The sequence below is a fragment of the Bos javanicus genome, chromosome 10 (assembly GCF_032452875.1).
Source record: "Bos javanicus breed banteng chromosome 10, ARS-OSU_banteng_1.0, whole genome shotgun sequence".
Taxonomy (NCBI): Eukaryota; Metazoa; Chordata; class Mammalia; order Artiodactyla; family Bovidae; genus Bos; species Bos javanicus.
Genome location: NC_083877.1, coordinates 13,138,982 through 13,165,255, shown reverse-complemented (window position 1 = coordinate 13,165,255; position 26,274 = coordinate 13,138,982). Strand labels below are relative to the sequence as shown.

General features: G+C 48.2%; 1 protein-coding gene across 10 annotated transcripts in view; it reads left to right on the top strand.

The window, feature by feature from the left end:
- The first annotated feature begins 7,440 nt into the window (after positions 1 to 7,440).
- Positions 7,441 to 26,274, top strand: part of MEGF11 (multiple EGF like domains 11) — a 393,555-nt gene continuing 374,721 nt past the window's right edge. For 7 of the 10 annotated variants that reach the window (XM_061430121.1, XM_061430123.1, XM_061430130.1 and 4 more), the window contains exon 1: positions 7,442 to 8,074. The gene's annotated coding sequence lies outside the window, so the exon portion shown is untranslated. Of the gene's footprint in view, positions 8,075 to 26,274 lie in introns of all 10 variants that reach the window. The other 3 variants (XM_061430127.1, XM_061430128.1, XM_061430120.1) reach the window with 2 other exon arrangements.

The following is a 26,274-nucleotide window of genomic DNA, read 5'->3' as shown; positions in this document are numbered from 1 at the left end:
CATTTGGTATGACCCAATCTGCATTCACTTTAAGTTGTTTAGTTCAACCTGACAAATCTTTATAGAGTGCTCTCTACATTCTGGACACTTTGCCAAGGAGCAGAGGGTATGAAGATGAATAGCATATGATTCCTGTCTTCACAATCTCAAAGTCTAGTGTAGAAGCAGACACACAACAGATAAGTACAGTGTGCTGAGGTTGGTGATGAGAAAGGCCTATATAGATGGTGCCAGGTAACCCAGAGGAAGGGTGTTCTATCCAGCTCAGGGGCTTCAAGGAAAACATCCTAGGGAAGGCCATACCTGAGTTGCCTTGCTGGATGAGCAAGGGTTAGGCTAAAGAAGAGGGAAGGACATCCCAAACAGAGGAGACATCACTAATAGAGACAAAGGTATGGCATCTTGTCCATGAGTTCATCTCATCCCATTCATGTTGATGGAATGAATGGCCTACTGTGTTTCAGATATCATTCTAGGTGCTGGATATATGGTAGCAAACAGAACAAAGTCCCTTTCCTGGGGGACCTTGTGCTCTGCTGGATTCAGAGCCCACAGGCCTCTCAGTATTGCTGGAGGACCCACCAGAAAGCGGGGAGTGATGGTAGAGGAAACCAAGGAGGAGAAGGACGGCAGTTTGTTTTCTGTGGAAGAATTGAATTGATACCTTACCTACTTCCACAAAGAGTTTGAAGCACTTACAAAAAGCTAAGGATTTGCCAAATCCAACTATCACTGGGCAGGAATCCCAAAGCCCTTCCCAAGGAGGAGATTCTTCTGTCTCCCCCGAAGTCTCTTGATTGCTGCACGGAGATTGTCAATAGTGTTGGAGAAAAGAGGCTGCTCCTGGACCCTGTGCACTAACTAAGGGGTTAGGGTTGATTCAGTAATTGGATTGTGACCCAAGGCTGTGAGAGGAGAACCTAGAACATAGTGAGAAGTTCATAAATGTGTGTTGAATGAAAATATGAGGGTGAGGACTTTGTCTGTAAAGTAAAGGAGTGGTTAATTCCTTTGCGCTCTGACTTCAGCCTAAGACTGAATGGCATTATGAACTTCCTGGAAAGTCAGATGGTTCCTATACCAACACTCTGCTCAACTCAAGTCAAAGGATAAAAAAAAGTCAAAAGTAAAATGGATGTGCCTTTATTTCCAAGTTCAACCACCCATCCACCCATCCATGCATCCTTCCAACATGGCAAGGCACTGTGCAAGACAGGGGGGATACTGAAATGACTTCATGGAATTCACTATCCGATTCACCATCGTCAAACGACAGTGAGAAAAGGGCCAATTGAAGCAGGTGAACAGGTAGGGCGAGCAGGCCAAGGAAGGCCTTGCCCATGAGCAGACTTTTGAAGAATGAGACTGGAATTTGCCAAGCTTGAGAAAAGTTAGGAAAGGCATTCAGATTCTGAGAATAGAAAAAGTAAAATTAGGGGGCCCAGAACACTGTGTTGAATTCAGGACATGCAGGTAAACTGGTATGGATATCCAGTAAGATGTAAGGGTTGGTAGGTTATCGAAGATGGGGAGAAGGGGGAGTGTTTAGAGATATAGGGTTTTTTTTTTTCATTATTATCTATTGCAAAGAAAATTAAAATACTGTAGTATTGAAGAAATATGGCAACGTTGACTTGAGTCAGAGGTTTACTCTCTATCAAATGGTTTTATTGTTGCTATTATTCTTTTGGCAACATTTGTTTACATTTGCTTTGGACCCCAAATCAAAGCAAATCAGAATGTGACAAGGGTGTGTGGGTGAGATGAGTTATTGAGCAGTTTATATCCTGCTGACTGCAGACTGCTGTGGTACAGGGGCTATTTCCTTTGATTTAACTTTGGCCCCTAATAAACCACATTTTATAATGACTTTTTGTCTAGAGAGCATCAATGATATAACGGTAACTTACTTAAAATCTGTGGGCTTCCCAGGTGGCGCTAGTAGTAAAGAACCTGCCTGCCAATGCAGGAGACATGAGACAAGGGTTCAATCCTTGGTTCAGGAAAATCCCCTGGAGAAGGAAATGGCAACCCACTCCAGTATTCTTGCCTGGGAAATCCCCGTGGTCAGAGGAGCCTGGGAGGCTACAGTCCATAGGGTTACAAAGAGTCAGACACAACTGAAGCTATTCAGCACACACACAGAAATGTAAAGTCTGCACATATGGATATGCTAAATTCATTCATTGATTTTCAGAATCTCAAATCCTCCAAGGATTTTCCTGAATCTCCACGATACCTCAGAAAGCTTGTTTTGCATCCAATTCTCTTAGTTCAGTAAAAATGGTTCAGAAATTCACCTCGCTAGCCTCCAGTGTACAAAATTGAGCTCTTTCTCTTGGACAAATTGGTCTTGGGCAAAGTATGCCACATAAATTGCTTCCAGATCATCTTGAGCCTGTGGGATGACTAAGGGCTTAAGACAAGATGCATTTCACAGCATCATTTTGTACTCTTCCTAGTAAACATGGAGGAAAGAGAACAAGAGATACAATCTGAGTTTGCCTGGATGCAAGGAAATCTGGCATCTGAATGCCACACTTCTTGGGACTGTATAATACTCTATAATAGCGGAGCATCAAAACAAGTAATAGTGTAATACTTTCATGATGATAACCTATAATTTAAAGAAGCCCATAAAATGTAGAATTCTGAGATCTCCAGCACTAGCCTCTGAGAGTGAGTCACAAACTCAATTCTCAATTCAAAGCAATTGGCACTTCTGACGTTTATGTGTAAATAGATCTCAACCAATCTCATTAAATATTCAATCTGTATTCAAAGTTATTAAATATTGAACATGATTTAATAAATACAACCACGTTAATCAATTCTTCGATTGGTGGTTGTGGGTTCATAAAAAGCCTGTGGAAAGAGTCATTTCATGATAATTTTTCCTGAGTCTCCACCTCTCTCCCCTGTTTTTTTTTAAGATGTATTTACTTATTATGGCTGCTCTGGGTTTTTGTACAGTGCACGGGCTTCTCACTGCAATGGCTTTGCACAGGCTCTAGGGCGCATGGGCTCAGTTGTTGCGGATTGCGGGCTGTAGAGCTCAGGCTCAGTAGTTTGGTGCATGGGCTTAGTGGGTCCAGGTTATGTGGGATCTTCCCAGACTAGGAATCGAACCTGTATCCCCTGCATTGGCAGGCAGAGTCTTAACCACTGGACCATGAAGGAAGTCCTCTCCCCTGTTTTTAAGTGAGTGCAGGAGTTGTACCATCTGCCCATATGGGCATTTTGTGTTGTGTTGGGATGCACGTGGGTATGTTGAGTTGTTAGCTCTTGGAAAGTTGTGTCCCGGGCAGGATCATTGTGTGTAGGTCTTTTTGAGGATGGGCTAGGTGGGCTGTTATCGTGTGTCACGTGAGCAGACGTAACCCTGGTGAGTTGCCTTACATCCTGCCTGCTCCACAGTTTCTTCTTTGCACCTTGTCAGTGGCTAGGATGCAGGGGCCCTACAGTCCCCTCTAATTCTTTGGAAGTATCCAAAGGTTGATTTTTCTCGGGTTGTGCCCTGTAGAGTTGGCCCTTTGCTTGCCTTACTCCAGCCCCAGCCCTGCAGTGAGAGACACTGTAGCATGGAGGATAGAGCTTTGAAAAGGCTGGAGTTCACTTTTGGGTTTTGTCACTTTCTAGCTACGTGAACTTGGGCAAGTTACCTCTTGTAAGGCCTTTATCGCATGCTTAGTTGCTCAGTTTTGTCTGACTCTTTGTGACCCATGGACTGTAGCCTGCCAGCCTCCTCTGTCCGTGGGATTTCCCAGGCAAGAAAACTGGCATAGGTTGCCACTTCCTTCTCCAGGGCATCTTTCTGACCCAGGAATTGAACGTGCATCTCCTGCATTGCAGTGGATTATTTACCCTTTGAGCTACCAGGGAAGTCCCAGTCTTTAGTTTCTACTTATTGTTTTTTACAAGGCAAGGCCTGATGTGAGGCTTTGTGATAGACATGTAATAGACATGAAAATACCTTAGAGTCTCCTGGGAAGATAAACATTTTTTTCAAGTGCTTTAATATGGCAGATGTCACTTGAGGGCTTAAAAGATCTTGAAAGTGAAAGTGAAGTCGCTCAGTTGTGTCTGACTCTTTGAGACCCCATAGACTGTAGCCTACTAGGCTCCTCTGTCCATGGGATTTTCCAGGCAATAGTACTGGAGTGGATTGCCATTTCCTTCTCCAGGGGATCTTCCCAACCCAGGGCTCGAACCTGGGTCTCCCGCATTGTAGACAGACGCTTTACCGTCTGAGCCACCAGGGAAGTCCTAAAAGATCTTAGACGTTCCAAAATTTTTCCACCATTCACAGATTCCAGCCATCCCTGGTGTGTGTTGGATGTTCTTCCCTGGGACTTAGAACTGGAACTCTCTAGGAAGATGGGGTGCGGGGAAAGGGATCCCTCAACAAGGAAAGGAGGGAGAAGGAAGGAAAATGAAGGGAATTTCCCACAAAGCTTGAGCAAAGGGAGGGTGTGGACCATTATGGTCTGAGCTTGAACATTCTGCCCAGCATCCTATCCTTCTACCTACTTCTGAGGAGGAGGAGAACCTATCTTGGTCATCAGAATTTTGACCTCCTTACCTCCCACCACTGTCCAGGCTAAAGGGTATAGAGGTGGAAATGGAACTGGGCTTCAGATGCCACCTCCCTGGGGAAGAGATACTCTAGAACCCTGTAGAAAGAAGGCTTAGAGAGGTTGGGGGAAGAAGGTGGAGGGTGGGAGCAAGGACTATGACATTAATTCTGCTTGAGCTCCATTTACTTTCCGTGTGACTCTCAGCTGGGGAATTCTTCTCTCTGAACCTTGGTTTCCTCTTCTGTGAGATGGGGGTGATAGCAGTGCTTACCTCATTATCATTCCCATTTTGCAGACGAGAACACTGAGGCATGGAGAGATTAAGTAACCAGCTCAAGATTACATAGCTGGCAAGTGAAGGGGCTAGGCTCTGAACTCAAGCAGATGCTTCCAGTGTTCCTGCTCTCAGTCATCTCAGTCAACTCTTCTGTCTTATGTCTTCTTGCCCCAGTTAGAGTGGAAGCTTTTAGAGAACAAGGCTTATAGCTTTGAATAGTGGACTTTTGTCTTCCATTATGCCTTCAGATGGATAGACTGGTCCTGGATGTTGCCATAACTTCCCAAATAAACATGTTGCAGTTAGATTGAAACTTATACAGCAAAAGGAGGTGCACAGCAGTCCTTCCCATAAGCAGGCTCTCAGGGATTGAGAAATGAATGATGCGATGGCGGGCTCCAACGTGACCCGGAGCCGACCCTCAGAGATGTTTGCTAAAAGTGTTCCTGGCTCTGTTGGGACATGTGTCCTTGGAAGCCTGCCAGCTGGGTGGAGAAGGTGCAGCTTTATAGATCCGTGTGGGTTTTTAGAGTATAGCAGAATACCAGGCAATCCTCTGCCCAGTGTGGAGGGCCCAGCAACCCTCAGCCAGGCAGTTCACACCAGGCAGTGTGGGAGTGTGTGTGAGAGAGACAGGGAAGTGGGTTGCTTCCCATGCATTTGTTCGTTGAGTGGGGTGTAGGAAGACCTGCCCATCTCCCCAAACCTGTTAGAATTGAAGTTTGAGAAGGTGGGAGTTGCAACTCATAATCCAAAAGGGAATATGAGGATGAAGAAAAAATATGTGAAAACCAACCTTACATAATATATTAGTTGCTAGTAGTCTTAGCAGTTATCATGTGCTGCTACATGTAGCATTTAGCTTATTCCTCACAGGGCTCGCAGGATTATCATCATTCCCATTTTACTGATAGGGAAACTGAGGTTGGGGGGGCGGATAAGTGGCTGTCCAATGCCACAGTTAGTAAGTAGTGGAGCAGGAATAGAAACCCAGAAAGTTAGAACCCATTCTTTTAACCTTTGGCATTTCTGATACCCACAAGCTGCAGTCACTCAGAGCTGGAGAAACCCTTAGAGAACGTCTATTTCAGCCTCTTCAGAATCAGGTGGTGAAATGGAGGGCCAGAGAGGGGTGGTGATGGACCCAGGTGACACAGCTGGTTGGTGGCAGCCCTAGGATTTGACTGCAGGACCCAGAGACTGAATGCATCCTTGACTTTTGTGCCGTAGGTGTGTCTCACTGGCTTCAACATCATCCCAGCCTCGACCAGACGCTTCTTCTGGTTGTGTGATGTGAACAACAGAGGCCCCGGCAGGGGTTTATTTGATTTGATGTCCCAAGGCAGGGAACTCAAGGTGGTATTCATGTGGGGTTTTGCCTGGATGGAGGGTCTGCTTCTGGCTGGTACCATGGAAGGGACAGTACTGAAGGGGGACAAATTGTGGCCCCAGCATGTGGGGGTGAAATTAGGAGAAATGTGATCCTGTCTTGACAAACCCGAGCTGCCGAAGGGGTTCCATGGGAACCGAGATGCTGCATCTCCTCTCCGGACCTCACTGGGCTGAAATGAGGGTAAGTGCCTGGAAAAGCTTCTAGGGGTGGGACTTGCCCCACCAGACCCAGAATTAAGTCCATTATCAATAGTTGACCTAAGAGGGCTAGGTGCTCAGACACATGTATAGACATGCATTTCCCAAAGCCTCAGACAATATGTCTGCTTTATGCACACACACACACACACACACACACACACTCTTATTCTCCTGGGGCTTCCTTGGTGGTCCAGTGGTTAAGACTCTCTGCCTCCACTTCATGGGGTGTGTGGGTTTGCTCTCTGGTCAGGGAAGCTCCACATGCCGCAAAATAAATAAATAAATAATAATAAAGCAATCTCCTGAGGGGTGTACAGCACCTTTCCCTCGTCTGGGCCTTCCTGGTCTGTTGTAGTTCAAGGACAGAAAGAGACAAACCGCACCAGGAAAGCACCTTGCGGCTACTCTCTCCCTGATAAGCAGGAGTGGTTGGTTAAGTTCCCCATTGCTTGAAGACGAGGTGGGTGGGAAGAAGGGGCTTTGTCACTTGCAAACCAGGACCTCCCCTTCTGCCTGGCTTAGACCCCCTAAGAATGCTGGGGGCAGTGAAGTGGCCAAAGGTGCTCTTGGAGGAAGAAGGCTTTGTCCTCGTGGCCCTGGGAGCTTGGACCAGGCAGAGAGGCTGGAAGGAGTGCATGGCCTCTGGCGGCCCGTCCCCTCCCCGCTCCCCCCTTTCTGGGGGTCAGTAGAGGAGACCTTCCCAGACCCCGGAGCAGTGACGATCTAGGCCTTGCCTCTGGAGTAGACCTCAGCAAGGCGAGTCCCTGCCCTCTTCTCTCTGGGTCTGTTTCCTTACCCAGCACTGCTCAGCGCGGCTAAGAGTCCTGACCGTCTTGAGTTCTTGGCCTTCTAGCCTTCCCCCCGGCCCAGCTGTTTCTTAAGCCCCCGACTCTGGCCCTGGCTCGTCCCTCTCTCTCCTTCCTCAGCTGGTTAACAGCACGACCCGCGGGGGCTTCCCCGCTCCAGGGGGTGGGGTTCCCCGACCTGAGCTCAAAGACTGAGGCGCCTGGCAGGCCACTCTGAGTAGGAATGAGAGAGGAGGCTAAAGATGGGAAAAGGTTAAAAGGAGGGAAAAAACAGTGAAAAGAGATAGAAAGGGGTTAGAGAGAAGAGGAAACGGAGAGAAAAGGTGAAAGAAGGGAAAGCTGTGTATGTAGGGGGGTTGTTGGCGGGAGTGAGAAGAGAGGTCAGGAAAGGTTGAGTCAGAGAAAAGGGAAACCAAAGGAAAGCTGGAGAGAGAGAGACGGAAAGAGGAAAAAGAACAAGCGAGCGAGATCGAGAGCGCAGGGTCGGAAAGGAACGAAGAGGGAGAAGGAAAAAAAAACGAGGCAGGAGGTGGGGGTGGGGGGAGGGAGGGAGCCGCGAACAGGGAGGAGGGAGCCTGGGAGGGAAGGAGGGAGGGAGGGGCCGAGGGACGGAGCGGGTGGGGGCTGGCTCGGTGGCGGCAGCAGCAGCCGCGGCTCCAGCCGCCCGCCGGTTCGCTCTCTCGCTCGCCGTTCCCGCCGCTCGCCCGCCGGCTCTGGACTGCCAGCAGCTCCGGCTCCTAGCCCGGCGCTCCGGCGCGGCTCGGGCTCCGGAGGACAGGACCGCAACTGGCCGGCTGAGCCCCGGGCTGGCCGCGAAGCAGGTAGATGGCTGGGCGGGGACGGCGAGGACGCGGAGCCGTGGAGCGCTGGGGGCACACGGGGCCGGGGGTTGGGGGGTCCTGATCCCGGGGAGGGGGCTTTGCATCCCCTCGACTAACTTTCCACTGGCCCCGTGGATCCCCGGTGCTCAGCCGGGGTCCGGGCTGCGGAAGCTGAGTTCGGTGCGGGAGAAGGTGAGTGTGGATAGAATGCCAGGGGTCCGGGCAGGACGTGGGGCGCCCCGGCGCGGGCAGGCGCGGGCTCTCTGTCCGCAGTCGGGACGCAGCACAGGCGGCCGGGGAAGACCCGAGCGCAGCGGCACGGCGCGGTAGTCCCGGGGAGGGCGCCTGCCCGTCTCTAAGTCTGGGGACTCCCACCTCCGAGCGGCCCCGGGCGCGCCGAGCTCCGCGCGCAGAGCCTGCGAGGCGCTGCCAGATCCCCCGCGGTGGCTAGCCTTGCGCCTAGCTACATGTAGCCGAGCCCAGGCTGGTGCCATGCGCACTTTTGCTTTTTGGAGGCGCGAAACCGAACGTCTATTTCCTTCCTTTCTCGTCCTGGAGTCCCGACTCTCTTCGGGGAGCTCGCGGACGCCCGACCCCGGAGGTCTCTACTGCCCGCGGCTGTGACCCCACATCCCGAAGTTGAGAAGCGAATCACTACCAGTGCGCGCCTGGAGCGCGGTGCGGAAGTTCCCAACTTGTCGTCTAGCCTTGGAGGGTGGTGTTGGAGATGGGGATGGTTGGTGGTTGTGGCCCCTTGGAGCAGCAGACGCAGACGCTTCCCCCCTGCACTTCGTTTATTTTCCTGATTTGCTTAAAAAAAAATACGACGAAAAATATGCAAAACCGTTCCTCTCTGGAGTCAAACATTCATGTGTGGGACGGAGCCGCCCCCTCGACTGGAACCTGGGAGCGCGGAGCCTTGGCTTGACCGTTCTTCGAGCCCCGGTTCTTTCTCCCGACCTGGACATCCGAGTTCCATCCTAGGGTAGCCGCTTCTCGGGATCCGTCCCCGCTAGCACGCGCTGCGAGGCTGGTCTGACTCCCTCTCATGTGGTCGTGTTCTTTAGAAAAATATTTAGAACTGTCTCCGCTTTAGGATCTCCCGCTCCATCCCCCCGGCACTGCAAAGAACGAGGCCTAGGGCAGGTTGGAGGAGGCCTTTGGGTGGTTTGGGCTCCGGGCCATCTCAGCTCGCTCTGGCCAGGGTACTCGTGCCCGAACATCAGCGCCCCTTCTGCGCTCTGCCGGGAAAGCAGGGGTTAATGCTCCGGCCAGGTGGCGGCGAGCACAGGCTTTCGCGAGTCGGCTTTCGGAGCTGCCCGGGGCGCGAGGCGTCTGGTTCCCGGAGTCCAGGAGGCTGGACTCAACCCAGTTCGGCTTCCGCGGAGCTAGCGGGACCCGGGCTTCGCAGCCCTCTTTGTTGGAGTGCTTGCTGTTGGAGAGGTTCTTTTGAAGGGTTTAGAGCCTGTTTAGTGGGACTGAGAGCTGGGGTTTTTTTGGCGAGGGTCCCTCGGCCCTTGTCCCCTGCCAGTTGGGCGGGGTCCCCGAGGGCGTCGAATCCACCGTCTAAGAGCACCCCATCCTCAGCTCCTTCGGCGGGTTTCCCCTAGTGCGCATACCGCTCTCTGCGTTGCTCACACGTTTTTTAAGCCTCTAGAAATTCAAGATCCACGCCTGCAGTCTCCACCTCTTCCTCCCAATTCACAGATCTGCAAACGAGGGCCCAGAGAAGTTGAAAATATTCGCTTATAGCTAGCTAAGGGTGTAAGGGCACGGTAAACCGGGTCTCTGGACTTCTCATTCAGGAATTCCCCGCCCCCATCACTCTGTGCTGTCCTTACCACTTTGTCAGCACGGGGCAAGTGTAAGCCCTTTGCAGGCTGCGGGACTGTGTGTGTGTGATGTTAGAGGCAGAGGGCTGGTCTCTTGTTAGGTGCTATGCTTCAATCATCCCTCAGGACAAATCACTTAGGTGACAGTTGGTCCAATATCTATCCTATGCCTGCACTGAAGTTTGGGGGTAAAGGGAGCTCTTAAGACTCTGCCCAGTCCCCAAATGTGCAGTCTACAGGGAAAGAGTAGTCACTATCTCGTAGCCAAGGGAGGGAGTACAGGCTTCCCAGGTGAAGTCACTGTTTGGAGGGGGAGGGCTAGGGTGCTCCCTGGAGAAAGAAGGGTTTGGAATTGAGCCTTGGGTAGATTTCTAATTGAGGGAGTAGGATCACCCTGGCATGGGCACGAGGCTGGAGTCCTGAGAGGGTAAAAAAGCTCTTATTAAGCGTTTGGTCAAAAGACAGCAGAGTCAGGACCCGTGAGAACTGGCCTTTGAGTGAGAGACAGGAAGGCAGTTAGAAGACCCACTGCTTAGAACTCATGCCCAGAACCTGTGGTCAATGTCTTATCATCCTTCAGCTCCCGCCTCTCCCGCCGAAGGATTCTAATATGCAAAACAAAAGACATCCCCCTCTGCCCGGGGAAAAAACCCTGGCCCAGAGGTCTTCTAGTTCCAGATCCAAGGTGAGCAATTGGCTGAGTGCCCATAGAGCCAAGGGTTCTGGCTTCAGCTGGGAAATATTCAGGCCCTTGCTTCTCCTTTTCCCTTTTCTCCTTGTTCTCTGGGGTTTGATATAGTTTCTTTGCCCCTTTCCAAACATAAGTTTTGGGTACTTGAAGGTTTGGGGCTTATGATTGGACTTACTATGGGCAGGGCATTTACTGTGCTAGGAAAGTTTAGTCAATAAACAGTTCTTGAGCTCTTACTTTGTGCCAGGCACTGGGCAGACAGCCATGAACCAGCCAGGCAGAGTCCCATACCTCACGAGGCTGGCATTCTAGGTGTCATTCTCAGGCTTAAAGTCTAGATGTAGAGTGGGGGCAAATATAAGCGATGTCTGAAGAATTGCTGAAACGGGACAATAGAACAGAATAATCCTGAGCCTCCTCTCTGGTGGTTCAAGGCTCTGAGGTAAGAAGGCTTGAGGCTACTGGCTATGGCATTTCAAAATTCTGTGGGCGACCATGACTCTGGCTCCTGGTTGCCAAGGGTAACCCAGAGGCAGCTGCAGTGATGACCTTAGATGTGGCATTGGAGGACTGCTCTGCAGAGCTTCTGCCAGTCAGAGTATGGTGGGAGGGAGCTGTTGAGTATTGGCAACCATGATCTTGCTAGGTATCCATAGAGACTGGTGCCAGGTAACCACATACTTCTTAAATTCTAGCACCCACAGCTTCTTGGTGAACACTGTAGCCCCATTGTACAGATGGGTAAATGGAGCCCTACTCTGCAGTTTGAGACAGTTATTCAGAAAGGAGCCCAGGCTCTGAAAAGTCCAGGTATCCCTTATCCCTGATTCAATAATAATATATAATAATAATGCTCTTTCCTTCCTGTTTTGTAGACCAGTGCTTCTCAGACTTCAATGCAGCATGCTTGCTTGAACACAGATTGCTGTGCTCCACCCCCAGAATTTTTGATTCGGCAGGTCCAGAGTGGGCCCAGTAATTTGAATTTTTAACAAGTTCCCAGGTGATGTTGATGCTCTTGGCCCCAGGACCACAATGAAAGAACTACTGTGTGAGAACAAGGGAAAGTGAGTGATTTTCCTGAGATGATGCAGTGAGGGAGCCTGGAACAAAGACTGTGATTTAGCTCTAGGAACTCCATGAATTTGCCTAGGGATGATTCCCTCCCCCTTACCCACCAGGAGACCATAGAATTAAAAGAATATTTTCATCAGTTCATATACAGAGAGAATATATCCAATTTAATTAGGGAATAAATAGGTGTCCTGTGTTGGGATGTAGACTCGATGCCCTGTGGCTCTGTGGGGGTTTATTTTAGCACTGATATAATTGAAAAGATATCATCCACTCCAAGAGCCCTTCATGAAACTTTCATGGCCCCAGTGGTCATTGTCCAAAGAGGCATGTCTTCTTCATTTAAAAGAAAGTCAGGGAGATTGCTTCTCCTGCTAATGGGAGTATCTGTGTTTCATTTGACAGTATCTATGTAATGTGTTCATAGGGGACAAAGAAAAAGTTGAATAGTTGAACAGAGAGGCATTGGAGGAAGTCCACCTCACAGGTTTACAGATGTTTGTGGAACATTTCATAATGTTTTGAAACTGTCTGTTTCACCTGTGTCTCTGATGTGAAGCTGTATCTCAGCAGAGTTTGTTTCACCTTAGCTGGTTGGGCAAGTGTATCAACACATTTTATCCCCAATGTGTTAATTAGACCCAAAAGAAAAGAATCATAAAAGAGTTGTTCTCCTAAATGCTGGCATTTTTCATCTGGATTCTATTTATTGATTATTTTACAGTTGAGAAGGAGCAAAAAAAAAAAAAATCCATGTTTTTATAGCAAATAAAGCTGGCTGCAGTAATTATGCAGGCTCAACATGTCTGTTCTGGAGCAGAAAGTTGGAATTCAGCCTGACTCTCAAACATTTGGGTGAGATCTAATTGAGAAAGACATTTCAAAGAACAAATATTTAGGAACGCGGACTTTCGGTGATGGTCTCTGTGGGCGAAGCGTGAGTCCGTTGCTCTTGGCTTGATCCTTGGAGGTGGGGGGAGGTGATGGGGAAGGATCTGGTAGAAATGTTGAGACCACAGTGCAAATGTGAAGCTGAAACTTAAAGATAATCAGTGAAGCTGAGTAAAGGGAAGAAAGATAACTGATGAGCAAAGGGAGAATCAATTAATCAAATATAGATTGAACACATATTGAAGGTGCAATCTTGGGACAGGCACAGTAAGGGCAAGGCACAGGATTTTACTTGTTATGTATCTCCAGTGATGCTTAGCTCAGGTAGTAGTGACTAAAGCCCTTGATTGGTGTGGGTATCAGTCAGGGGTGCACAGAGCAAAAAACCTGAATTCAACTGGCTGAAACAGTTCTGCCTTAGCATCTCCTACTACAACAGATGCGGGCTGTCCGCCCCAAGCTTAGTTCTTTCAGTGGTTCAATACATCATCAAAGATACAAATTCTTTTCATCATTTCTTGGTCTCAAGGTCACAAGTTGGCTGTAACAAATCCAGGTATTACACCCTTACGATTATGTGCAGAGGCAGAAAAGGCAGGAGGGGAACCTTTACCAGAAGGCTCAGTAGACTTTCCCTCAAGTCTCACTGGCTCAATTGTGAGTCACATGTCCATGCATAAGCCAACCACAGGCAAGGGAAGGAGACCACCATAACTGGTTTAGAATAATCTTGATTTGTTGAGTCTCCGAGATGAAAAAAATTAGAATGCTTTTGGAAAAAAGAAAGGAGCAACCAACAATGCCTGCTATAGCATTTAAGACTTGGGTTTTAATTTTCTGTACTCCTTCTTAGCCCTGTGACTCTGAGCAAAGTATTTTACTTCTTTGAGTCTCAGTTCATTCATCTGTGTAATGGGAATGTATTGGGAAACTAGATATGATTTAACTCAATAACTGCACTTGATTAGTATGTAAGAAGTAGAAAGTTATTTGAAGATTTGATCTCTGATGTCCAAGAATTATAATCTAGTGTGGCAGACTTGTAAGGTCTAGACCATGTAGACTATCAAATAATCAGAGAACAGAACAAGAGAGTAAATCAATAATTGGGACTTGCAGGCCAACCATGGTATGAGGAGTATAACATCAGTGGGAGCCACGGAAGTTAGAAAGACCTCCTAGAGGAGGTGGTTCATAGTGCACACTGGAACTCCAGCATCTTGGTATGGATGGGTCATGAGCTTCTGCCCAGCTTACTGTACTGCCTCTTGCTTTGCTTTTCTCGGTGGCGAAATGGGACCTTAAGCCAAGCTGGGTTCTGATCTCTTTTCTGTCTTTGACAATCCGAATATAGTCAGCAGCTCTGGGAGGCAGTCACAGTGAGTTCCTTGCCAGTCGACAGTTCCTGGTTTCCACTCCTTTGAACGGCCCATCAGTCTCCAACTCTTCATACATTCTAGTTGCTGATTAGATACTATTATTATTAGGATATCTGGCTGCTATCATAAAGGCTACATGCCTAAAGTGGAATCTAATGTCTTCCCATCTCTCAAGCCATCTGCCCTTCTGGATTCTTCATTCTTGTTGTTGGCAGCACCGTCTTCCCAGAGGCTTGGGCTTAAAACCTTAGTAACACTTCTGATGCCTGCCTCCCTCTATTTCAACTATTAAAGCATGGACTTTCTTTTCTCTTCATTATGTTTCTTGAATATAAGTCCGCCTTTCTGGCATGAGATGCTCCCTTTGTGCAGGTTCTTTCTATCTCATGCTGGGTGATGGCAGTAGCCTCCTGCTCTGATCTCCCAGCCCCAAGCCATAGTGCCTTGGGGTCATGGGGACAAATGACCAGAGAATAAAGCAACAACTGGGACTCGCAGGCCAACCATGGTAGGAGGAGCATCAAATCTCCTACAGGAGCATTCTATGGTGTTCGGCAAATAGAATGGTCACTAATTCGAGTACAGAGGTGGTGATGAGCCTAGAATCCGTGCTGCAGACACATTATATTGCTTGAGGTGCTATTTTGCAGCTTCTCATATCTCCCTCTTTCAGGTCATCCCCAAATGTAATTTTTATCCACTCATTACCTTACATTTTTCCCCATAGTACTCGCTGGATGAAGCCCAAACTCCTCAACAGACCCCTGTAAATCTCCACAACTTGCCTGCGTCCTTTCTCCTGGTGGCGTGGCTCACTGTCACGTCCGACTCTGCTTCAAGTTCTGCCTTTCTCTGAGTTTAAGTCAAACCACCCTTTCCTTCAAGGCCAGGGTTAGAGCTGCATCCTCATTAGACCATCCCGGACCACCAGAGCCCATAGTGATCGCGAAGCATCCGTCTCTCCTTCCCCTGAATTTCTGTAGCGGTTATTGCTGACAGCACAAATTTGATACTTAACAATACACTCTGGGGTCATTGTTCAGCATTTTATTGCAATGTTCCTCATCTTCCCAATTGGATGTAAGGCCATCAAGGTCTGAGATGGGGTGAAAGCGAAACCTTCTTTGTATCCAGTTGTAATACATAGGGCACTTCAGTGAATATTTATTGAATTAATAAATCAGAAATAAGGGGAATAAGATTATTTACCTGAAAAGTCAGTTCATCCTCACCCTTTTTTCCTTAACCTCAGTTTGGAGAAGAGACCCACTTTGATGAATGCCTGCCTGCTGTATGCCAGGCACTAGTTTAGGTGATTTTTAGGAGCTGTTGGAACTCAGCCTTGTAAACACCCTTGAGGTTGGGATTATGGTCATCATTTTACAGATGAGGAAGTGGAGGCTGGGAGAGGTTAAGTGGCTTCCAGGCTCACTCAGCAGCGGGAGGCAAAGGGAGGGCGAAGTCAAGGTCTCTCTTCTACGCTCCATTTCATACATCTTCTGGATGTTCTCCTGACCTGTGGGTGCCCTGTTATCCCAGCCTCTTTTTCCCATTTGCTCTGTCTCCCTGCCTCCTTCCATCTCTCATCTCTGATGAGACTCAGGCCCTCTCTTGTGTGCTGGGGGACTTTTAAAACTGTGACATTTACCATGACTCTTTCCTGAAGACCTTCCACCCCCTGTTATGTTGTGTCTTGTTTCGATCTCTCACTTTTTTGAAAAGAGATATTTTATTTATTTATTTGGCTGCATAGAGTCTTAGTTTCAGCACACGGGCTCTCTAGTTGTGGCTTGCGGGCTTAGTTGCCGCATGGTGTATGGGATCTTAGTTCTGCAACCAGGGATCAAACCCATGTCCCCTGCATTGGAAGGTGGATCCTTAACCATTGGACCACCAAGGAAGGCCTGATCCCTCATCTTATTAATACCTTGACTATCTTTCCCGGCACCCTCAAGCCTGATCCTGAGATTCCTTTAAGAGCAAAAAAAAATGTTCTGCCAGTGGGATCAAGCTGGATCTGAGCCAGCTCTTCTGAACCCCTAAGCCCTCCCTTTACCCTCATCTGACTCTTTGTACCCATCCACCCTCACCTGGTACCACTCCTGTTCCGTGTCTCCTGCGTCTTACCTGTGGAAGGAAAACACTGCTGACTTACCAATAGGAAGGAGGTCTCTGCTACCTCCAGGAGCTCTGAGTGGCATTCTTCCACTCTTTATAGCATTCTTCTTTCCTTTCATTCATTCATTCTGAAGACACTGATCATTGATCACATACTCAATATAGCAGGGAACAAACCAAAGCCCTTGCCTTCATGAGTTTGTGCTGAAGTGGGGGAAACAGGTGGTAAAAAAGTGAACATACTTTATACTTTGTGCCGGTTGCAATGAAGAAAAATAGCAAGGTAAAGGGCATAGATGGTGATGGGATGCATTGTGGTCAGGGAAGACCTCTCTAATGGTGACATTTGAGCAGAGACTGAGAGGAAGGAAGCCATGTGGATATCTGGGGGTAAGGGGCACCTGTAATGCAGAGGGAATAGTAAGTGCAAAGGCCCTGAGGTGAGAACTCCCTTGGTAAGTCCAAGGATAAGCAGGACGGTGGCAGTGCAGAGAAGGAGAGGAACTTGGGAGGAGGTGAGGGCTGCCCATCTCTAGTCTCTTCAGTGCCTCAGAAACCCTGTCACCTTCTCACAGCTGTGACCACTGGCTGAAATGAGCACATCCCTCCACTCAGCCAGGTCCCACTCGATCTTCACATCTCAGCTGTGGCACCCCGCCTTCTAGGGACATCCATCTCTGCTCTCTCTCATCAATCTACCTCTTTCCTGAATTGCTGTAACTCCCACCTCTCTCCTGCACAACGTAGCTTTTAATTACCTGCTGCTTGGCCCACCTTCACCTGGGCTCTGTGTAGGTCTCACCTTTCTAACAAACTACCTCCTCAAAACTGGTTTAGTCCTTCTCCCAAGGAGCCAGCCCCAAGCTGGCCTCGGTGTCTACCTATGGGAGATGCTGGTGTCAGCAGTGGGAAAGGGCAGGCTCTGCAGAGATCTCTGGGTGGAACCTTCTTCATACCACATTCATTGTCCCTTCACAATAGACAGGAAAACTTTTATTTTGAACCTCCTTGGGTCACTTTGAGCTTGGACCCTCTGCTTGGAGCTGGGATAGGAATCTACCTTTCTTCAGGACTTAGATAAAAGTTTGGCTCTGCTCGGGGGTGAGGGAAAGAGGAACCGGGATGCAGAGAAAGTCACTTATTAGCTTTCCTTGTTCAGTCAAAGTAGAATAATATGCTTCAGGAATGAAGGAGGAAGGAAATTACCTAAGATTCCTGAGACTTCCCTGACATCCAAGGTTGATGAGTGACCTTGGGCAAATCACTTAACCTTCACCTACTGCAGTTTCTTCTCAGCCAAACTCACCTCTTCCCATCCACTGCAGAAGAAAATGAACAATAACCCTGATTTTTAGGGACTCTATCTACTCCCCAGGTTGTTCTCTGCATTAATTTTTAGGCCAATGGTTTTAAAACTTGAGAAATGTACAGATGGTTCCATTTTAAAGGGAGAAAATGCTTCCCACAGACCTCTAATATTGTCTTAAATTATTAATATAATATTTAAAAATCTATATAAACAAAAAATTAGACATAAACAGCTTTGGCTTATAACTCATACATAATCTTAGTGCTCAAACAAGTTTATAAATTAAAATGCAAACTACAAAGCCATTAACAATCAGATTAACAATATTAATTTAACATGATAGATGCTGTTATAGTGCTAAGACTAAATCAGCCCTTGTGACATGATCATGGTTTTGATCGCTTGCTCCACCACATGCCCTGTGGTGACTCAGCTCTCCCAGTACTTTTCTTAGCTAGGATGTTTGTTCTTACAACATGCTGAGGGATCATCTGGCCAGACTTTGGCACAAAAGCATTTGTGTATTAGGTGGCCACTTTTTTTTTTTTTTTTTCCTCATTGCTGCTGCTACTGCTAAGTCACTTCAGTCGTGTCCGACTCTGTGCGACCCCATAGACGGCAGCCTATCAGGCTCCCCCATCCCTGGGATTCTCCAGGCAAGAACACTGGAGTGGGTTGCCATTTCTTTCTCCAATGCATGAAAGTGAAAAATGAAAGTGAAGTCGCTCAGTCGTGTCCGACTCTTCGCGACCCCATGGACTGCAGCCTACCGGCCTCCTCTGTCCACGGGATTTTCCAGGCAAGAGTACTGGAGTGGGGTGCCATCGCCTTAGCCCATGACAATTAAAGGAACTTTAATTCTAGTGCAACAACAAACACTGATGCAAAGCTGGGTCTTCCGACTGAGTATGACTACTTGAGCACTGAAATGAAATCACAACACTAGAATGGTGCTTTGGTGCCTAAGGAACTCCGGCTTGAGAACAAATGTTGAGCGCTCCGAAACAGCGCCCCCAGTGGTTTGAAAGAGTTAATGCTAGAAGTGAGGCTGATGGCTCTGCAATCCTATAATAGAAATGTTTGGTACTTTTGTTATGCAATACTGGCTCAAGGGGTAGGTAGAATAGTGTTAGCCCCATCGCACAGGTGAAACTTGAGCTCAGAGAGATTGAGCAGTTAAGGTCCCATTGGACATTGGGGTCATCTGGACTCCATGCAGGTCTGTGGACTCAGAGTCCCTGACTTGCTAACAGGCTTCACTGCCCCCTCCCTACAGACCCTCACCAGGTTTCAAGGTGCTTTGAGTGATCAGAATACAAGGACTCTGGAGTTACTTGAGAAACACTAGACTCTCCCAGTGGACTCACAGCTTTCTGGTGGAGTCGTCAGGGTGTTATTTGGTGCAGAAAAGAGGAGTGAAGCCAATAAAGACGGGATAATGGTTCTCAGATCCTCCAGTGGATGGCAGTAGCAGGAGATGGTGCCTTCCCTGAAGGCACTTGGGAGGAGTGGATACCAGTGACCTCAGGAGAGAAGATATCTTAGCAACTGCTACCTTGATTAGGGCTTCACACTTTAACAAGCACTTTTTGGGTGCATTTATTTTCAAGTTTGTCCTATTTTAAAATTTTTATTTTTATTGTGATAAAACACACATAACATAAAATTTGCTACCTTAACCATTTTGAAGTGTACATTTCACTGGTATTAAATACTACATAATGTTATGCGACCATCACCACCATTCATTTCTATTACTCTCTAGTGTGTATTTTACAACAACTTGGCAAACCAGGTCACCATCCTCAGAAACAGGGGCTCAAGTGACTTGTCCAAAGTCACACCTCAAACCTGTGCCTGCCTCTCAACTGTGACCTTAAGTGATAATGGTGGGGTTGGTTTCCCAAGGACCTGTGGGGGCCATGTGGGATGGCCAAGCTTTCTGAAGTAGGGGCTGAATGGGATGACCTTGAAAGAGCCGTCCTGGAATTGATTCTGCTCATTGGTCAGGGTCGGTATGATTCACTCCTGTGTATCTGGGATATGCCTTTCCTCGGATCAAAAATTCTTTAAAACCTACTCCTGCCCTTGGAAGCTGCCCTTCCCCTGCCTGAAATTGATTGGTTTATCATCCAAGCTTAAAATAACTACAATAAACAAAAACACCCCAAAACTTTTTTATCCTGCAGTGAATGAGCAACAATCTACATATGCAAATAAATGGCATGCCTGTCCCTATGAATATTAATTTGGGAAGAGAGCTCAAGGCCCTAAAATACACTCAAAACCATCAATGTGGCATTTTGCAACTGTTCTAGCTTGCTCTGAAATCACAGCCTTATTATATCTTAAGGTATTATAAAATATAATAAGCTACAAGCTGACATCCCCTTTGAACCTCTGAGGCTACCAAGGGGACATAGATATCTCAGGTAGGCAAGCCAGAGGCCGGGGTTGGTGGCTGAATCCTGACTCTGAGACTGTGGCTGACCTTGTCCTACCCTGGCAGGGCCCAGGCCTTAGCTCTTCTCATATCCCAGCATTAGCAGTGAGTCCCCAAGGTCAGGGGACAGTTCTGGGGAACACTGAGGAGGCAACTACTAGCCTCAGGGAGATGGAAGGTGGGAGAGGGAGGGTCCTTGAGGATTAGCTTGTCTTACCTCTCAAACGAGGCAAATGTGGGAATTGAGACCCTGGGACGGTGGGTGACTTGCCCAAAGTGACATGGTGACTTAATAGAGAGTGAGAAATCTTATTCATTTTTTGCTCTGAAAAGCACATTTCCTTTTCTGTGTGTGTGTGTGTGTGTGTGTGTGTGTGTGTGTGTGTGTATAGGAAGTGGTGAGCAGAGTGGCATTTAAAGTTTGTATACTTTGGGGGAAAGCATCATTTTTCTAATGTGAACGTTCACCCTGAGACAGGCAGAGACTGAAAATCTAGTCTTGTATTCCATTTGGATGGAAAGAAATGATTGCCTTCCTCCCCTAGGAAACCTCCAAATTAGATTATACAAAGGCCAGAATTAATGTAAGCTTGCATGGTAGGGCACACCCCGGGCAGAGTGATGAAAGGGCCGAGTGGAGAAGGGCAGGAGTGCCTCAGAGGAAGCCAGAGGTTAACCATTGGCTAGGGAGGACCACAGGGTGGAGGAGGAAGAGCTGGTAGTGACGGCTGTGTTCTCGTCCAGGGGAGGCTCTGCTGGGGGAGGGGAACGGGTGGCTCCATGGTACCCTCCCTCGCCGGGTCTCTTGTGCTACTTAACTGTAAGCTCGAGCCTATAGGCTCACCTTTGGGCCTATACACGCCCACCACTCCGTAACTTTGCTTTGTGAAGATCAAATGAGGATTTCAGGTTCCTGCACCTTGCCTGGTACAAAGTAGGTATTCAGGTGTTCTTGTTGTTTAGTTGCTCAGCTGTGTCTGACTCTTTTGTGACCATGGACTGAAGCCCGCCAGGTCCTCTGTCCACGGGATTTCTCAGGCAAGAATACTGGGGTGGGTTGCTATTTCCTTCCCCAGGGGATCTTCCCAAGCCCGGGATCGAACCCACGTGTCCTGCTTGGTAGGCGGTTTATTTACCACCAAGCTACCAGGGGGCACCTGGGCATTCAGTGCCTCTAGATTTCTTCTCCTGGCAGATTTATAGACTGGCTGTGCTGGGTCAGCATGGAGATGTGTGCTCTGTGTTTGTGTCTGTGTTGGTATGTGTCTACTAGTGTGTGTCTGCGTGTGTCTGCTTCCATCCACGTTTGTCTTCAAGGGCGTGGTGGCGTGCATAGCTGTGTGAGTCTGCGTCTTCGTGAGTGACTGGTGTCTGTGTGTCAGAGTTTCATGGCAGCGTGTCTGTTTATGTGTGTTTCTGTGAGTGTTGTGAGTACTTTAATGGTGTGTTGGTGTGGTGACAACAGTGATGTGTGTGTGTGTGTGTGTGTGTGTGTGTGTATGTAGGTGCAACGGGAAGATTGAGTGGGGTTTGGAAGGTTCACTGTGCCATGGACCTGGGTCCCCTCTAAGATGCTCCCACCCAAAGCCCTCACCTGCTTCTGACTCCAGGTCCTAACTGCCCAGGTCCACTCACCCCTACCTCCCTCTAGAGGCCACTGGGTGCCTTTGCCCTGGCCTGGCCCTGGATTATTTGTATTTGAGTTTGCATATTACATGCATATCATTTGCATTGTCTAAATAGACTCTGCTTTCAGTTCTGCACTTTTCAAGGTAAAATGGAGTTGCTCCTCTTCAAGGTCATTATATTAACAATTGCTGCGTTTGCTTTTACTCTTTCTGGTCCAGGACTCCCTCTCAAAACTGGGTGACTAGGGGAGGATGAAAGCTCAGAAACCTCTGCTTGTCCCTCCTTTGAGCAGAGGGATTGGTTGGTGGGTAGAGGTGCTGGGACCCTGGGAGGAGCAGCTAGGGAGGACACTTTCTTATTCCATGGTAGTTGCTTCTGACCAGAGCCAACTGTGTCATATCAGACCTGGAGACAAATACACTCCGACTTGTGCCCTGTTGCCTGCTTCTCAAGCACCCCCCAACATCCCCCTGGGGGGTGTAAAGGAAGGGTCGCTTTGGGTGTTTCAGCCCCTTTGTATCCATATTTGGCTGGGGAGGACCTTATGGGAAACAAAGGAGCCAAAAATGTTTTTTCTATTCAAACACCTAATACATTATGTACACACACACACATTCACGTATTTCCTTCCAGTTTTATTGAGCTGTAATTGACATGTAGCACTGGGTAAGTGTTAGGTGTGCAGCATAATGATTTGACTTACATACATCATGAAGTGATTATCACAGTAAGTTTAGTGAACATCCATCATCTCATATAGATACAAAACTGAAGAAATAGAAAAAATATTTTTCTCTTGTGGTGAGAACTCAGGATTTATTCTCTTAACAGCTTTTGTATGTATCATAAAGCAATGTTAATTACATTTATCCGGTTGTACATTACATCCATACCTAGTACAGAATTAATAATATTTGTAACACCACAGGAAATACCAACCCGAAAAGCTTCCTTAGGAAGGCTATAGTCCCAGTGTATCTTCCTTATGGGCCATCACTGTGCTCTACATTAGCCATTTAGATATAAGCGTTGAGTCCTGGCTGCGTGGTTTCTGGCATGTTACCTAACGTGTCTGAGCACCTATTTTCTCCTCTGTGAAAGGGACAATAATAATAGTGCTTAATTCTTATAGCAGTACGTAGGGCTGTTGTGAAAATTAAATGAACAGTGGAGTAAGGGGCTTAGCTTAGTGCATGGGACATAATAAAGACTTAGTAAGTAGATGTTAGCGTCACCAGTTCTCACGGGCTCCATTTGAAAGCAGAGGTTCTGTAGTATGTCTTTTGTGCCCTAGTAGGAATTGTTTATCAGATGCTCCTCAGACTAGCAACAAGCCTGAGTCCCTTCAGTGTCTTTCAGGAAGTCAAGTTCCCTTGGCTGTGTTTACTTTTCCATGGGTGGAAGGATTTCCAGAAACAGCATAGGAAGCAGGAGATTCTTGGCCTGTGTCTCCAAGGATTTGGATCACTTCCCCCATCAAAGGGGTAGCTGTGTCTGGTTTCCTTTTCAAAGTCATGATTCATCTTCTCTTTGGATCTTTGAGTAAAGCCCTACTGGCACCAACGGCCGTCCACGATTGAGTAGATTTTGGCTTCCCAGAAAACAGAGATTAAGGCAAAACTTGGTGCTATTGCTTCCCCTGGGGTAGGGGTGCAGTTCCAGGGAAAGGAGAGGGAGAAGAAAAGGGAAGGTGTGCAACAAAGGAGGAAAAACAAATGCCAACCAGCCACAGCTTCACAAGGAAGTGAGGAAAGAAAGCCAGTTGCTTCCTCACAAGGGATGTTTGTGGTTAAGCCCAATGGAACCAGTGTGACTCAGAACAGTTTGCTCAGGGTGGAAGAGAGAGACTCTATCTGCCAGTATCTTCGTCTCTTGTTGCTCCAAGTTTTCCCCATGGGGAAACTCCCTTGCACTGCTAGGTCACATCACCTGGTCCCTCTGGGCAGCCACTGGGGAAGCCGAATCCCAGACCCTGTAGTATGGTGTCTCAGCGAGTCCAGAAGTGAGAAGCCAGCCCCTCCTCTTCCAGTGGACAGAGGATGGAACCTGGGCACTGCTAGGGGAGGCTGTGCCAGAGTCTCACCCCAGGGGAGAGGTGGTAGGATAGAGGTGGTGTTAGATGAGATGCTGGGGTGGCAGCCTGGTTCTCCTGTGAGAAAGTAGCTGATGGATATTATGGGAGGCAGCTGCAGCAGAGCAAATCTGGGGAGGCACCAAATGGGCTCTGATTCAGCCACCATTACTCAGTTAATTAATGCACATTTGGGACCAGGTGCTGGAGTCTGGACCTTCCCCTGCAGGCACTGGGGAGCCATCAGCTTTCCTGAGCAGGTGAGAGTCCCACTCAGTGCTCAGCGATGACAGAGTATGTGAGTCTGCTCAGACCACTGTAACACAGTACCATAGACTGGGTGGCTTAAACAACAGAAATCCATCTCCTCGCAGTTCTGGAGGCTGGAAGTCCAGGATCACGATTCTAGCCAATCTGAGTTCTGGTGAGAGCTCTCCTCCTGGCTTGCAGACAGCTGTCTTCTTGCTATGTGCTAGCATGGCTTTTCCTGGGTATGTGCTCACTCACAGGAGGTAGCAGGGGGAGAGAGGTAGAGAGAGTGCTTTCTGGTGACCTTCTTAGAAAGATACTAATCCTATTGGGTCAGGGCCCTACCCTCATAACCCCGTACATACATGTGTGCTTGCTAAGTCGCTTCAGTTGTGTCTGACTCTGTGTGACCCTGTAGACTGTAGCCCACCAGGCTCCTTGTCCATTGGATTCTCCAGGCAAGAACACTGGAATTGGTTGCCATGCCCTCCTCCAGGGGATCTTCCTGACCTAGGGATTGAACCTGTATCTTTTATGTCTCCTGCATTGGCTGGTGTGTTCTTTACCACTAGCATCACCTGGGAAGCTCTCTTATGACCTCATTTGACCATAATTACTTCCTTACTCCAAATACAAGACTCTTGAGAGTCCCTTGGACTGCAAGGAGATCAAACCAGTCCATTCTGAAGGAAATCAGTCCTGAATATTCACTGAAAGGACTGATGCTGAAGCTGAAGCTTCAATACTTTGGCCACCTGATGCAAAGAACTGACTCATTAGAAAAGACCCTGATGCTGGGAAAGATTGAAGGTAGGAGGAGAAGGGGATGACAGAGGATGAGATGGTTGGATGGCATCACTGACTCAATGGACATGAGTTTGAGCAAGCTTGGTGATGGACAGGGAAGCCTGATGTGCTGCAGTCCATGGGGTCACAAAGAGTCGGACACGACTGAGTGACTGAACTGAACTGGACTGGACGGAACCGAACGGAACTAAACTGAACTCCGAATACAACTGCACTGGGGTTAGGGCTGCAACATAAGAATCTTGAGCGAGGAGGAGCACAAACATTCAGTCCATCACACAAGGGTTATTTGGAGAAGGTCTGTTTTCAAGTCTGCTTATCTTTGCCCACAAAAAGTCAGATGAGGACTGCTGCCAGAAGCCCTGGTATTCCCATCTCAGATCAGAGTAACGGAGGCTGAGAGATCACGGTTGCCCATGGAGTTTCATTCAGCAGTGGGAGAAGGTCCTTTCTGGGTCAGAGACCAGAGTGCCTGGGTTTGAATGTCAGCTCTGGCATTTGAAAGCTGAGTGACTTTGGACAGGTAACTCAACTTCTAGTTATTCAACATAAGTTCACAGAACACTTAGGTGCTGAACCCTGTTCTAGCTGCTGGGGATACAGCAGTGAATGATACAAGATGAACAGATCGAAACCTGTGCCCTTGTGGGGCTTACATTCTAGTGGAGGCAGCCAGCCTATGAACAAAATAAGTTAGTCGATGATAGAGCATGTCTGAAGGTGACAAGGGAGTGATGGAGTGGCGATGGGAATACAGTTTTAAATAGTGGTTAGGGAAGGTCTTAATTAAAAGGTGACATTTAGGGCTTCCCTGGTGGCTCAGTGGTAAAAAAAAATTCTGCTTGCCAATACAGGAGACATGAGTTCAATCCCTGATCTGGGGTGATCCCACATGCCACAGAGCAACCAAACTCATGTGCCACAACTATTGAGCCTGTATTCTAGAGCCTGGGAGCTGCAGCTACCGAGCCCACGTGCCCTAGAGCCTCTGCTCCACAACGAGAGAAACCACTGCAGTGGGAGGCCCGTGCACCGCAGCTAGAGGGTAGCCCGCACTCACTGCAACCAGAGAAAAGCCCATGCAGTAACAGCGCGGCCAAAAGTAAATAACATTATGAAGAAGGTGACAGTTCAGTAAAAGCACCAAGGAGGTGAGAGAGGGGGCAGTGCTGATATCTCGGGGAGATCTTTCTGAGCCTCAGTTTCCTCACCTATACAATGGGGTTATGATAGCACCTGCTGCCTAATCCATGCAGGGCCTTAGCCCGGGCCTGGCATACCATAGACACTCATAATGTTGCCTGGTATTATTGTCATTGCCCCTCATGTAGGATCCTGTCCCTGCCACTTCCGGGCAGCATGCTACAGGGGTTTCAGACTACAGGGGTTTCGGTGGCCTTCATCTCTCCAGGAGTCAGAGCAGCTGTCCTCCAACCCTCCCCATCTCCTCATTAAAAGGGGACACGCACCCTTGCAGCTTGAGAAGCAACACATGCCTTTTCTTTTTACTCGAACGTCTAACTCCCAGAGGGAATTGCAGAAGAGCCTTTAGCAGTATCCAGGCTTAGGAAGCAGCTTCCAGCCTTTCTCTGGAGTATCTGCAGACTGAGTTGAGCAGGCGTTTATGGCCAGCTCAGGTCTGGGCTGCGGGGAGGAGTCACCCACCATGAAAATCAGACCCCCAGCAGGGGGGACGTGGGGCCCTGT